Below are 11,424 nucleotides of genomic sequence, written 5' to 3' on the forward strand. Positions count from 1 at the left end.
CTCCCTAATATTCCATAAAGCTCACAAGAGAATTAGTTTTTCAATAGCATTCATATGCACACTTTAAATATAGGAATCTTGAGAATGATAGGACAATTCAAGACTAAACCTCTAGAAGTCTCTAATAATAACATAATTCGTAATTTGATGCTAATAAACTAACAACTACCTACTACATATGTCATATGTCATATTATACTATGAATGTCAAATAGGCCAACTTAATGACCTATATAAAACTCTATTGATGATTGTATGCATTTATTAAGAGTTATGGTGACCATAATCCAACTATTCGTATCCATATATAGACTATAAGATTAAGGATGTAGTATTGCTATCCCACCTAAGTTGTGCTTAAGTGAGATGTGAGTGTAGGTTTTTATATTTTCTTTAATCGGATATTATGAGTTTTTCTAAACATTTAGTTAAATTTGTTTAATTGTAGTGAATGACTCATTATAAAGGTAGATGTTGTTTTTAATGAATATAATTGCCGCCTTTCTTTATTAGGTGGAGTTATTTTTCTTATCAGTAGGCTTAGCCTCTATTTTCTATTTATGTATTCACTTCTCTAGTTTCTTATGCATTCTTCTTATTGTAAACTTTGTTAATATCATTTTGTTTCTTACCCATTCTACTACTTTAAATTTAATATCAAATTGTTAAAATAATATCATTGTTTATATTTCATGCACTAAATTTTATGTAACCTCAAATTATTTCTACATAAGAATCTCAAAATTAAATATACATTTTCATTAATAAACTTAAATTAATTTATATACCATATACATTAAATTAAACATTATAATAATATACCTACCATAGCCTACCTTCAATCTAAATGCTAATGGTTTTAAGCAAAGACCTGCTAGTGATAGGCCTTGAATTTGATGGTCTGTAGCCTCTATTCAGTTTTGGAGGGAAATTTTGCAGGTAGAACGGGCTGTAGATTAATAGTGTATATCTCTAGGCTCAAACTCTAATTTTATACAAACGGTTACTCTTCTTCCAAATTCGAAGGACAACTAAATAAATAAATCAGCAAATTCTGAACTGACAGGCAGATTTGATTTGAAATTTTAAAGTGCATGCAAAGTACAAACTGAACGTAATCAACGCCCATGTCTGGACTCACGTCGCCTCAAAGCCTGCAACCAGTCTGTAAAATTGGAATCATGCTACCTATCCTAAGTTTGTTTGAAATAAGATATTAGGGAAACAAATAACTATTGTTTTGGCTTCTGCGCGCTGGGTAAAAAAGTACACATTTCAAAATGTCGCACAATACCTACTTTAAGATGCCCCAATAACCATGCACTTAAAACTGCCAATACTTATGCACAAATGTCAAAGTAGTCATGTGCAGTGAATTGTTATTGGAACATGGACTATAATTGGTGCTCTTCCCCTTTATAATAAAGGGGAGAGGACCCAGTAGTTGTGCACCCTAACTTCGTGCTTCTCAAAATCCTACGTGGAAATTTCAAATCACTCCCATTTTTTTACAGCAGCTTACTTGGCAAGTCCCTTGCTTATAACTAAGCTTTCAGGGCCACATCATCAAATATGATGCCACATCAGCATGCTTTTTGTCAAGGTGTCCAAAACAGCCCAAAAAAAAAATGAGATCAACAGGGATGCAAAAGGGGCCCCAATATGTGCAGCTGACGTGGCATCACATGATTGGTTGTTTTTTACAACAAATGGTATATTTCATTCAATTATTGGTACTCATCATAGCAATAACAACTTTAAAGTCACAACTATTGGTGCAGTGTTGTACAAAAATTGGACATTAAATCAATAAGTATGGGGATATTAAATCAACGACTTCTATCACAAGAATTGGAAAGCGCTCAACTACTAGGTCCTTTCCCCTATCTACTCTCAGCTTTCTAATATTCTGATAATGGATTACAAAATGTGATCTGAAATGTTGATGCAAATAAACACACTCGAATCCAGAATCAATGCAAAGAATAACGACATCAATCTTTTTTTGTTAACAATTTTTACTAATGTTTGTTTAAGATTTTTTTTAATATGCTTTAGAATATTTAATATAAATTATAAAATATATTTTTACACACATTTATTTAAATATAGCTACATTACATTTAATAGTTGTATTTCTTCCATATTAATATGTATACATTTAATAATAATATAATATAAATCATTTTCAGTGTTAACTCAATGAAATTTCTTGATATACTTATTTTTTTAAATAAGTGTAGAAAATAAAATTTGAGGCGAACACAAAGATGGGTAGGATGTGTAAAAGATAGGTATGTAAATAAGCACTAAACTTTCAAATGTCGATGTATTAGTGAAGCACACGATTAAAAAGGAAGGACAAATTTGTAAATAAATATGAAATCATAAAAATAATTTAAAAAGTCTTATTAGTGAATATAAATTATAATAGGAAAGGCAGGTCATGTAAGATCTGAGGGATTCATCAAATTGTAAAGGAAAATAACTTTCTTTAAGCTTAAAAAAGGTTATTAAAATAAGATGTATACATAAGCTTAAATTAAACTATATTACATATTTAAGAGTTAAGGGCATTAAATTTATTTTTTTTTAAATATTAAAGTGTGATAAATAATGAAAGTATTTAACTCTAGTATTTGGATTATCAATATTTAGAAATATCTCTAGAGGGTTTTTGACTCAATACAGAATAAGTTTTCCCAACTCGAACTGAGGAAACTAAATTGATCAAGGTTTTATGATCATGTCAATGGTGGAAAACAAGAAGACTCAAACATGTAAATTCTTACAAGATGAATGTGTAGTGTAGATTCATTTGGTTCAGGAATAGAAGTGTTTCTAGTCTGCTTTTCTTCCTGAATGTGAATGATTATTTAACGTCTAAATGAATGCAATTAAACATCTTTAAATATAAGAAAACAACACATAATATAATATAAATCTAATTTTACAAATTGAATCCAAAATATCTTATTTTAAACAATAATTTAAATTAAGCTAAACTAATAAAAGATCTAAGATATTAATCAACTCTTAACTATAATGATAAATAAAAGAAATTTTTATACCACCAAACACATCAAACTAAACAGTAATCAATATACATATAACAGTAAGCAAATTAACATAAAATTAAGATGTATCCCTTACACCTAAATACTAGTTTTAATTTTAATCACAAGGGGAATATATATTAAAATATAATCTAATTTGATCTGAAATTTAAAATAAACACCTACTCCACGTCTATAAGATAGATAATAAATATTTCTTTCTGTCTTAATAATAAATATGTGCCGTGGAACATGTCTTAAAAAAGCTTTCCAAGGTCAGCTACTGAGAGGCTCTTACAAGGTCCCAAATTTGATGGTCTGTACAGTTCAACCTTCTATTTTCCATGGACAATTTATAGTTAAAACTGGTAGAAGGATTAATAAATAAAGATTTTTTTGTAAGTAAATTTTTGAAATCTATTGTGTGTGAGTTTTTGGATCAACATTTCGGATCACGGAGTGTGATCTAAAACGTTGATCCAAAAACTTGCACATAATCGGTGATCTGAAACGTTGATCCAAAAACTCGCATACAATCGATGATCTGAAACGTTGATCCAAACATTGGCACACAATCAGTAATCTGAAACGTTGATCCAAAAACTGACACACAATAGATTTCAAAAATTGCTTAAAAAGAATTCAATAGATTATGAAAATCTCATATCATCAAAAAAAAACTACTATAAATTTCACTTTCTCAACGTACAACTGTCAGTCTTCTTCCAAGTACAAACTGTAAATACTCAGTTCTGATGTCTGGATTCATGTCTTCTCAACTCAAAGTCTATTCAAACAACTACTCCAGAATATCACTGCATAGCAGAAGAAAGTATTTATTTAATACTGGATTAATACAGTACCATGCTGAGAAGCAGATTCGATAGGCACAATTTACAAGAATATGTTGACAAGAAATAGCTGCACCAAACTATTCACAGTACAGAAGAAGAAGAAACAGCCGGAAGAATGATTAAAACTAAAGACAAATAGATAAACTGTAATACGGAGATTATAGAAGAATTCAACACATGTCCAGTTCCAGAAGTAGAGAAGGAACAATATTGAAATTCCAATTTTTTTTATTGATAAAGTTAAAAATAATAATATTACAATGAAATTCAATTTTCTTGTGAAGTTTGTGTTCTATTTCAATATATGGTGGGCTTCAATATCAAGAAAGATGAAGAAACACTTTTTGTTAGATATTTCTTTTTCAGTCTTTAAATTAGAATTATAGTTGCAGATACCTGTTATTTTTGGATTCGATTTTGTGTGTTTTTTCATCATATTTCACATTACGTTTCATGATCTATTTTTTGGTTTTTTAATTATCAAACATTATTATGATGGATTATAGAATGTGGTCCGTAAAGTTGATGAAAAGACTCACGCACAATTGAATCCTGAAATAAAATATTTCAACACTATGGATTGTAGAAATCTAATATCATTAATTATAATTGTAGCTATATGGGTGTATTTGTAAAATGTGGTTCATTTATGAATTGCAAGGCACAAAGGCAAATAATCCTTTTATAATTAAATAACTAAAATTTAAATAAAAAAGTTGAGATTAATATTAGAGAGTGTAATATATGTAAAAAATAATAATTTTATTAAATATAAAGATATTTGGTTTTGAATTTGATGTGTATATTATTATATGTATGTTAAATGTTTACTTTTTATGATATCAAAATTCAATAATCTATCATAGAATTATTGATGCTTGAGGAATTTGATTGTATGTTGTTTTGATTCACTTTCATGAGTGTGGATTGGAACTTTTGCTTAGAACTAAACATGTGATTCATAGATCTGAACTAGTTAAGAATTGATGATTAAAGTGTGTTCACCTTTGTTTGTGTGTTTTAAATTTAGTACGGAAAAAATGTTGTTTGCAAACATCTTTAGAGTATTTGTTAAATTGTGAAAGTTATGGTTTGCTTAGTGAGAACCCTGGATAGAATGATTCAATAATGGTGAACCAAAATTGTGGATCTAACAAGCAAGCATGCAATATGCTCCTAGAATAATGTCATGAGACAATGGATAATTGATAATGAAATTGCACTTTAGTTGACTCGCAACTACTGGAAAAAATATTGATGAGCTTTTTTAAATAAATATGTCCTATTTAACTTTGCATTAATATAAAGAAAATAGTGCAATATTCAGAAAAAAGGAGGGTGGTAAAAAGGCACACCCACAAGTCCAACCAAATGGCCAAGCTTTAAAACATCAAAACATAATCAAGCAGACATAGTTGTACTAGGAAGAGGTGGATCTTTATCATCATGGATTCCCCAAAATCAAATGGCTCCCAAGCAGTAAGAGCATTATCTTTCGCATTCTCCTTAGGAGGCTAAGTACAAACTAAAAGATGATGAGCAATACATGAGCATACTTGCTAATATTTGACAGGCCAGAGTTCCACAAAGGAGGAGATGGATGTGAATGTTAATGTTGTCCTCCATGGTTATCAGAATCCCTTTAATTTTGAGGCATAGGCCCACAAGAGTGAGACCCATTGTCCCCAGAACTATTATAATGAGAAGAGTGGTTATGCCCAAGCTAACATGCATAAGGAGATGTGGAGTTAGGAGGAGCCCAAGCAACAATGCAAGGGTCATTGTGCTAGTGGTCCAACAATTGCTAGATATGAGCAACCTAAAGTGTAACATTACTAGCCTGCACCTAGATCTACATAATAGCCAAGAAATTTGTTGATTTATAATCTTGGGAGCCAATCTAGAGGAAACCTTAATTTCACAATACCTCCTTTATTTTTTCTTCAAATGACCTCAAATTTAGAATGTATCAACTTCAACAAATTCTTATAAACCCTCCAATTTTTTATTTATTTTAAAAACAATTTACATCCCTTGGAGAAAATTTGGTGGAAACCTTATTTTACAAAAACTCCTTCAAAATACTCCAAGTGATTACAATTTTGGACATTAGTAACTTCAATATGTACTTGATAAAATCTACAAAAAATAAGAAAAAAATTACCAAATTTAGAGACACACACTTCATAATCTAACATCCTAAATAAATAAAATCATCTAGTTTCTTTCCTTCAAAAAGATAATTGTTAAATCCACGACAAGACTGGGAGGGGGTGAATCAATCTAGAACACTTTAAATCTGATCTAACTGATATTAAATAATATTTAAAAGCAACTCTAAAAACATCAACCATCAACACATGAGCACCAAATTTAAATGGAAAATCTTATCAAGGAAAAACCACAATGAGAATCATACTCGCAATATAAATAGAATTGATTACAAAGTTTTAGGCTTACTACCAAGGAGCAACATGCACTTGATGGACTTGCAAAACTAAGGCACACTACATTAGGGAAAGATACAAGGAGCAAGATGCACCTAATGGACTTGCAAAACTAAGGCACACTACCTTAGGGAAAGAAACATGGACTTGCACAATTGAGGCACTCTGTTTCAAGACAAGATATAAAATGGGGTTGCCAAGAAACCCATTGTCTTCTGACAACAAAAAGAATAGCATGACTAATATGAGAAGAATCCCCTGATAATGAAATAGTCCTTTAACCTTTGTGTCAAATGGCCAACATCATGGAAAACATCTCTAATAACCACCATTGTCTCAAAACATTGTCTCACTGAATGTATCACCTTCAAAGCTCTTGACAAACTAACTTTCACACATCCACAGTCTCAAACCTGCTTTCATATCACTCACATTTTCTTCTCAGCAATTCACACTCTATCCCGTACACAACTCATACATCTACACTTTTGAAATATATAACTTAGATTATCAAAAAACTAATTGAGGGTAGGCCACCAATAGAATAAACATTATTACACAAAATAAGCTACCCAGACCAAAAATACTCAAGGTGGTCCACTCAAGGAGAAAGAGGGGACCCAAAAAACATCACAATACATCCTTCCAAGTTGAATCCAATGAACTGCACATGCTAACACATCCTCCAAAGTTTCCACCAAATGTAACGAGTAGATAAGAAACAAAACTTAGCAATCAGTCAACCAGAAGACATCTTCCAATGCAAATTACTTAACATGGTTCTCCACACACCATGGTGAGACCCATAGAAATATTCTACTCAACCTCCAATGCATATCTAGACCAAAAAGGTATGATACAAACAAGATAATCCAATGGTATACACAAAAAACTGAACATACCAAGCACAATCCAACACAACTCACTTCCAAAACAGAAACACCACCATAGAACTGAACAGTAATAATGCACTAACCATCTCAACATGTCCACCAAAAAATGCATCATAAGATTCCACATATTTGGAGGCCACCAAAGACTTTTTGGACCAATTTAATAGACACCCTTATGGTCAAAGAACAATGACAACAAACTTCTACAATCCATGAATCAAAAAACATCACGATACAACAAATTTAGAACCTCAAAACCTAACCTTCACCATCTGGAGGAATACAAACATTCTACCAATAGGATATTAAAAACTCTTTCCCACATACATTAAGTACCCTTTCCTTCACTTTGAACTCGTCATATACTCACCAAACTCTACAACTTGTAACACCAATTGAAGAAACCTACAACAATGCATAACCATATTGATACCAAAATATAACCAGAACACCAAGTTTGACATCAATGACAACGCAAATCAGATATCAACAAACAACTTAGACTTCCAACAAAACATCCATTGGGGGAATAATCTCCTGCTCCACAAGACTGGATGGTCTTGTTGGTATTTTGCTAGGGTCGAAAGGATCTTCATCCTTCATTTCTTGGTCAGAATCATGTTGATCAAGTCCCCCTTGTTTTTCTTCCTTCTTAGTCTATGTTTGATTCTTTTTTGCACCTTTGTCCTCATCCCTTCCACTTGTAAAAATGTTTTTCATCTCAAAATAAATATATTCTACATTGATAGTCTCTTGTATTAGGGCTTCCTACTATGCTAAGTGTTCCTTTTTACAAAGATGAGTGGAACGTCTCTACAAATCTTGCTTCTCTAGAATCCCTTATCCTTCTATTTTTGTTTGTTGGACTGTCTTGTGGGCTTTGAAGTCTCACATTCTCCTTCTAACTTTTTCTTCTCTGCTTCTCCTATGGACTTGTTCTGGGATTCCTCCATAGCCCTTTGTCTTTTTTCATAAGTTTCTCATTTGATATTTCAACCCTCGACCCCTTTTGTTTAGAGGCAAAGGAATCTCGAGACAGATTCTTTCCTATTTTTCACAAAATATTTTGGCTTTGTAGATGAAGTGATGACCTTTTCAAAGGTTGCAAGTGTGTCTAGTGATGTTGTGGGTGAAACCACTAGCTCACTATCATTGGCATTCTCTTTCTCTAATTTATCTTCTCCACACACAATAGGGTTTTGAAAGGGTGAGGAATAGGCATCTAAATTATCCTTTCCAACTCTTGAGTTTTCCCCTGTACAAGGTTTTCGGTTCATTCATCCTCGGGTGCTTGTTCAAGTTCAGAGGCAATATGATCTCATTCTTCATATACTTTTACATTCATTCTCTCCAGTATCTTGTTTTTAATCTCCTGTTGTAACACCGGTAGGCATTGTTGTTTGTAGAATATCACAAAAATATCCATCCATCTACTCTAGTATCAAACTTTCCTAGATCATATTCATCTCTTTTGATATTGCATTTGCTTTTGAAGATTCTAAAATAATTCACCATAGGAGGTCTTCCATTTCAAAGATCATAAGGTGTCTTAGCATGATTTACTCTTATCTGTGCCGTATTATGAATATAGAAAAAAGTATGCACAACTTCTTTCCAATACACATTAGCCAAGTTAGAATATTTCATCATAGTTTTAGCCATCTCAATAACAGTCCTATTCTTCCTTTCTACAACTCCATTCTACTGAGGGGTTCTTGGGGCAAAAAAATGCCTTATATTTCTATGTTTCTCACAAAATCCATAAAACTCATTTGAAGTAAACTCACATACTCTATCATATCTTAAACACTTGATTTAGAATCTACTTGATTTTCAACCATTGACTTGAACACTTTAAATTTTTCTTTCAAAGATGTAACCCATGTAATTCTAGAGTAATCATCAATAAGCAACATAAAGTAGCTTTCTCCGTTAAGTCCTTTTGTCCTTGCAAGTCTACAAAGATCTATGTGAATCGGCTCCAAAGTTTTAGAAGTAGAATATTCTTTGTTCTTGAATTTCTTCTTTGTCTATTTTCCTGTTTGACATTCATTGCACACAACATCAGTAGGTTTAATAATTCTTGGTAAAGCTCTCATAGCTTTAGCAGTACTTATCACCTTGTTATCAAAATTGACATGTCTCATTCTTTTGTGCCACAACCAACATTCACTACTTTGTGCCAACAAACATCTGCTCCCACTATTATCTTTTATGTAATTAACATTTCCATTTGTTCTATCACCTTCTACTACCAATCTTCTCGATTTTTCTTTTCTAATTACACAAACTGGATAAATAAGACTTCATAACCTTTATTGCACACCTAACTAACAAAAATAAGTTATGTCTCAGACCTTCAACATAATAAACATCATTAGTTTTATGCTTGCCATTAATTGTAATGCTTACTATCCCACAAATAAGTGCAGCTTCCTCTCCTACAAATTGCACTATCCTCCATCATACTTTCAAGATTAATGGACTTCTTTTTATCACCGATCATATGATTTGAGTATCCAGAGTCGATGATCCAAGCTTTCAGTTCCACTTTAGCATGCAATGCGATCTTTTCACTTACTAATTTTTTTATGTTATTCACTCTTTCCATTCTTCTGGACATCTCCTTATTCTTTTTCTCTATAGCTAGAAACAAAGCTTCTCCATTCGAATCATCACCATCTTCATCCTCAAATGAATGTGCCTACATAGAACATAGACTCATTTTTCCTTTATCTTTGTCATCTGTCATTTTCCTTGTATCAAATTTTTGTGTCTACTTTTCTTCTCATCGTCATTAGATCTCTTTTAATATTATTTATACATACATTTAGAAGTATAATGACCAATCCTACCACAAGTAAAATATTTTAGAGGTAACTTGCCTTTGTATTTTTAAATTCCTCTCTTCAATCTTTTGACGAAGTTTGCCTCAATCTCATCCATATCTTCACTTGCTTCTAGTTCATCTTTAGCTATCTTTGAAACATTGAATGTAGCTTCTTTTCTTTCTCTTTTGATATATTTCATCTCTAATATTTCAAAGGCAGATAAAGACCCAAGCAATTGATCAATGTATACTTATCCAAATCATGACATTCTTCAATAGCACACTTCTTAGGGGTATAGGGTTTAGGAAAAGTCAACAAAATCTTTCTTGCAACATATCCTTCTTCTATTTTTCCACCAACACTTCTAATAGCATTCACAATCTTATTCACCATGTGTATGTAGTTATCAACACCTTATTTATCAAGCATCCTTAGACACTGATATTTCTATTTTAGATTCATTAACCTAGCCTGCTTTGTCTTTGGATCTCCTTCATATGATTGACTTAATTTGTTCCAGACCTCTTTGGCTTCTTTCAATACACTAACCTTACCAAATATTGTGTCACTCAAGCAACTAATAATCATAGTTCTACCCTTTGTATTATTCACATGATTCTTGCATTCATCTGGAGCTTGAGGACCATTTAGTAGAGGAGTATAACCAGATTTGACAATTTCCAAGACTCTGTCTAGCAAAGTTTCCAAATAAGATTCCATCATCTCCTTCCAATAAAAAAAAAATTTGCCATCAAACCTCGGTGCTTTGAAATTAAGTTCTTGTGCCATTCTGGATCTACCTCAAGTGTTAACCTCTTCTAAGAGGAACGTCACTCTAAACCAATTATTAAACCCATGATAGGACTGAGAAGGGGGGGCAAGGGGGTGAATCAGTCTAAAACACTTTAAATCTAATCTAGTTGATATTAAACAATATTTAAAAGCATCACTAAAAATATCAACCATCAATGTACATGAACACCAGATTTATGTGGAAAACCCAATTAGGAAGAAATGTTGGTGTAAATAATTATTCATCTTGGATATTATTACACTTTACTTAAGTTTACTTAGGAAATGCATTTCATAGTAGTTTGGGTATGAGACACTTGGGTGTTTGTGCCACATTGGGATAGTGTGTGTAAGAGAATTTCCACCTTTTATGGTGTTGATCTTGTTACTACTCTATCATATCCACTTATTGTAGAGTGATAATTCCACCTTCGGTGGATGATCCACCTCATGTGGAATATTATATTGTTTCTCCTACCTACCACACCTATTTTCCTACCTACCCTTGTTTCTTATTGAGCCACATGTCATGATTGTGTGCTCACATATCC

The sequence above is a fragment of the Cryptomeria japonica genome, chromosome 3 (assembly GCF_030272615.1).
Source record: "Cryptomeria japonica chromosome 3, Sugi_1.0, whole genome shotgun sequence".
NCBI lineage: Eukaryota > Viridiplantae > Streptophyta > Pinopsida > Cupressales > Cupressaceae > Cryptomeria > Cryptomeria japonica.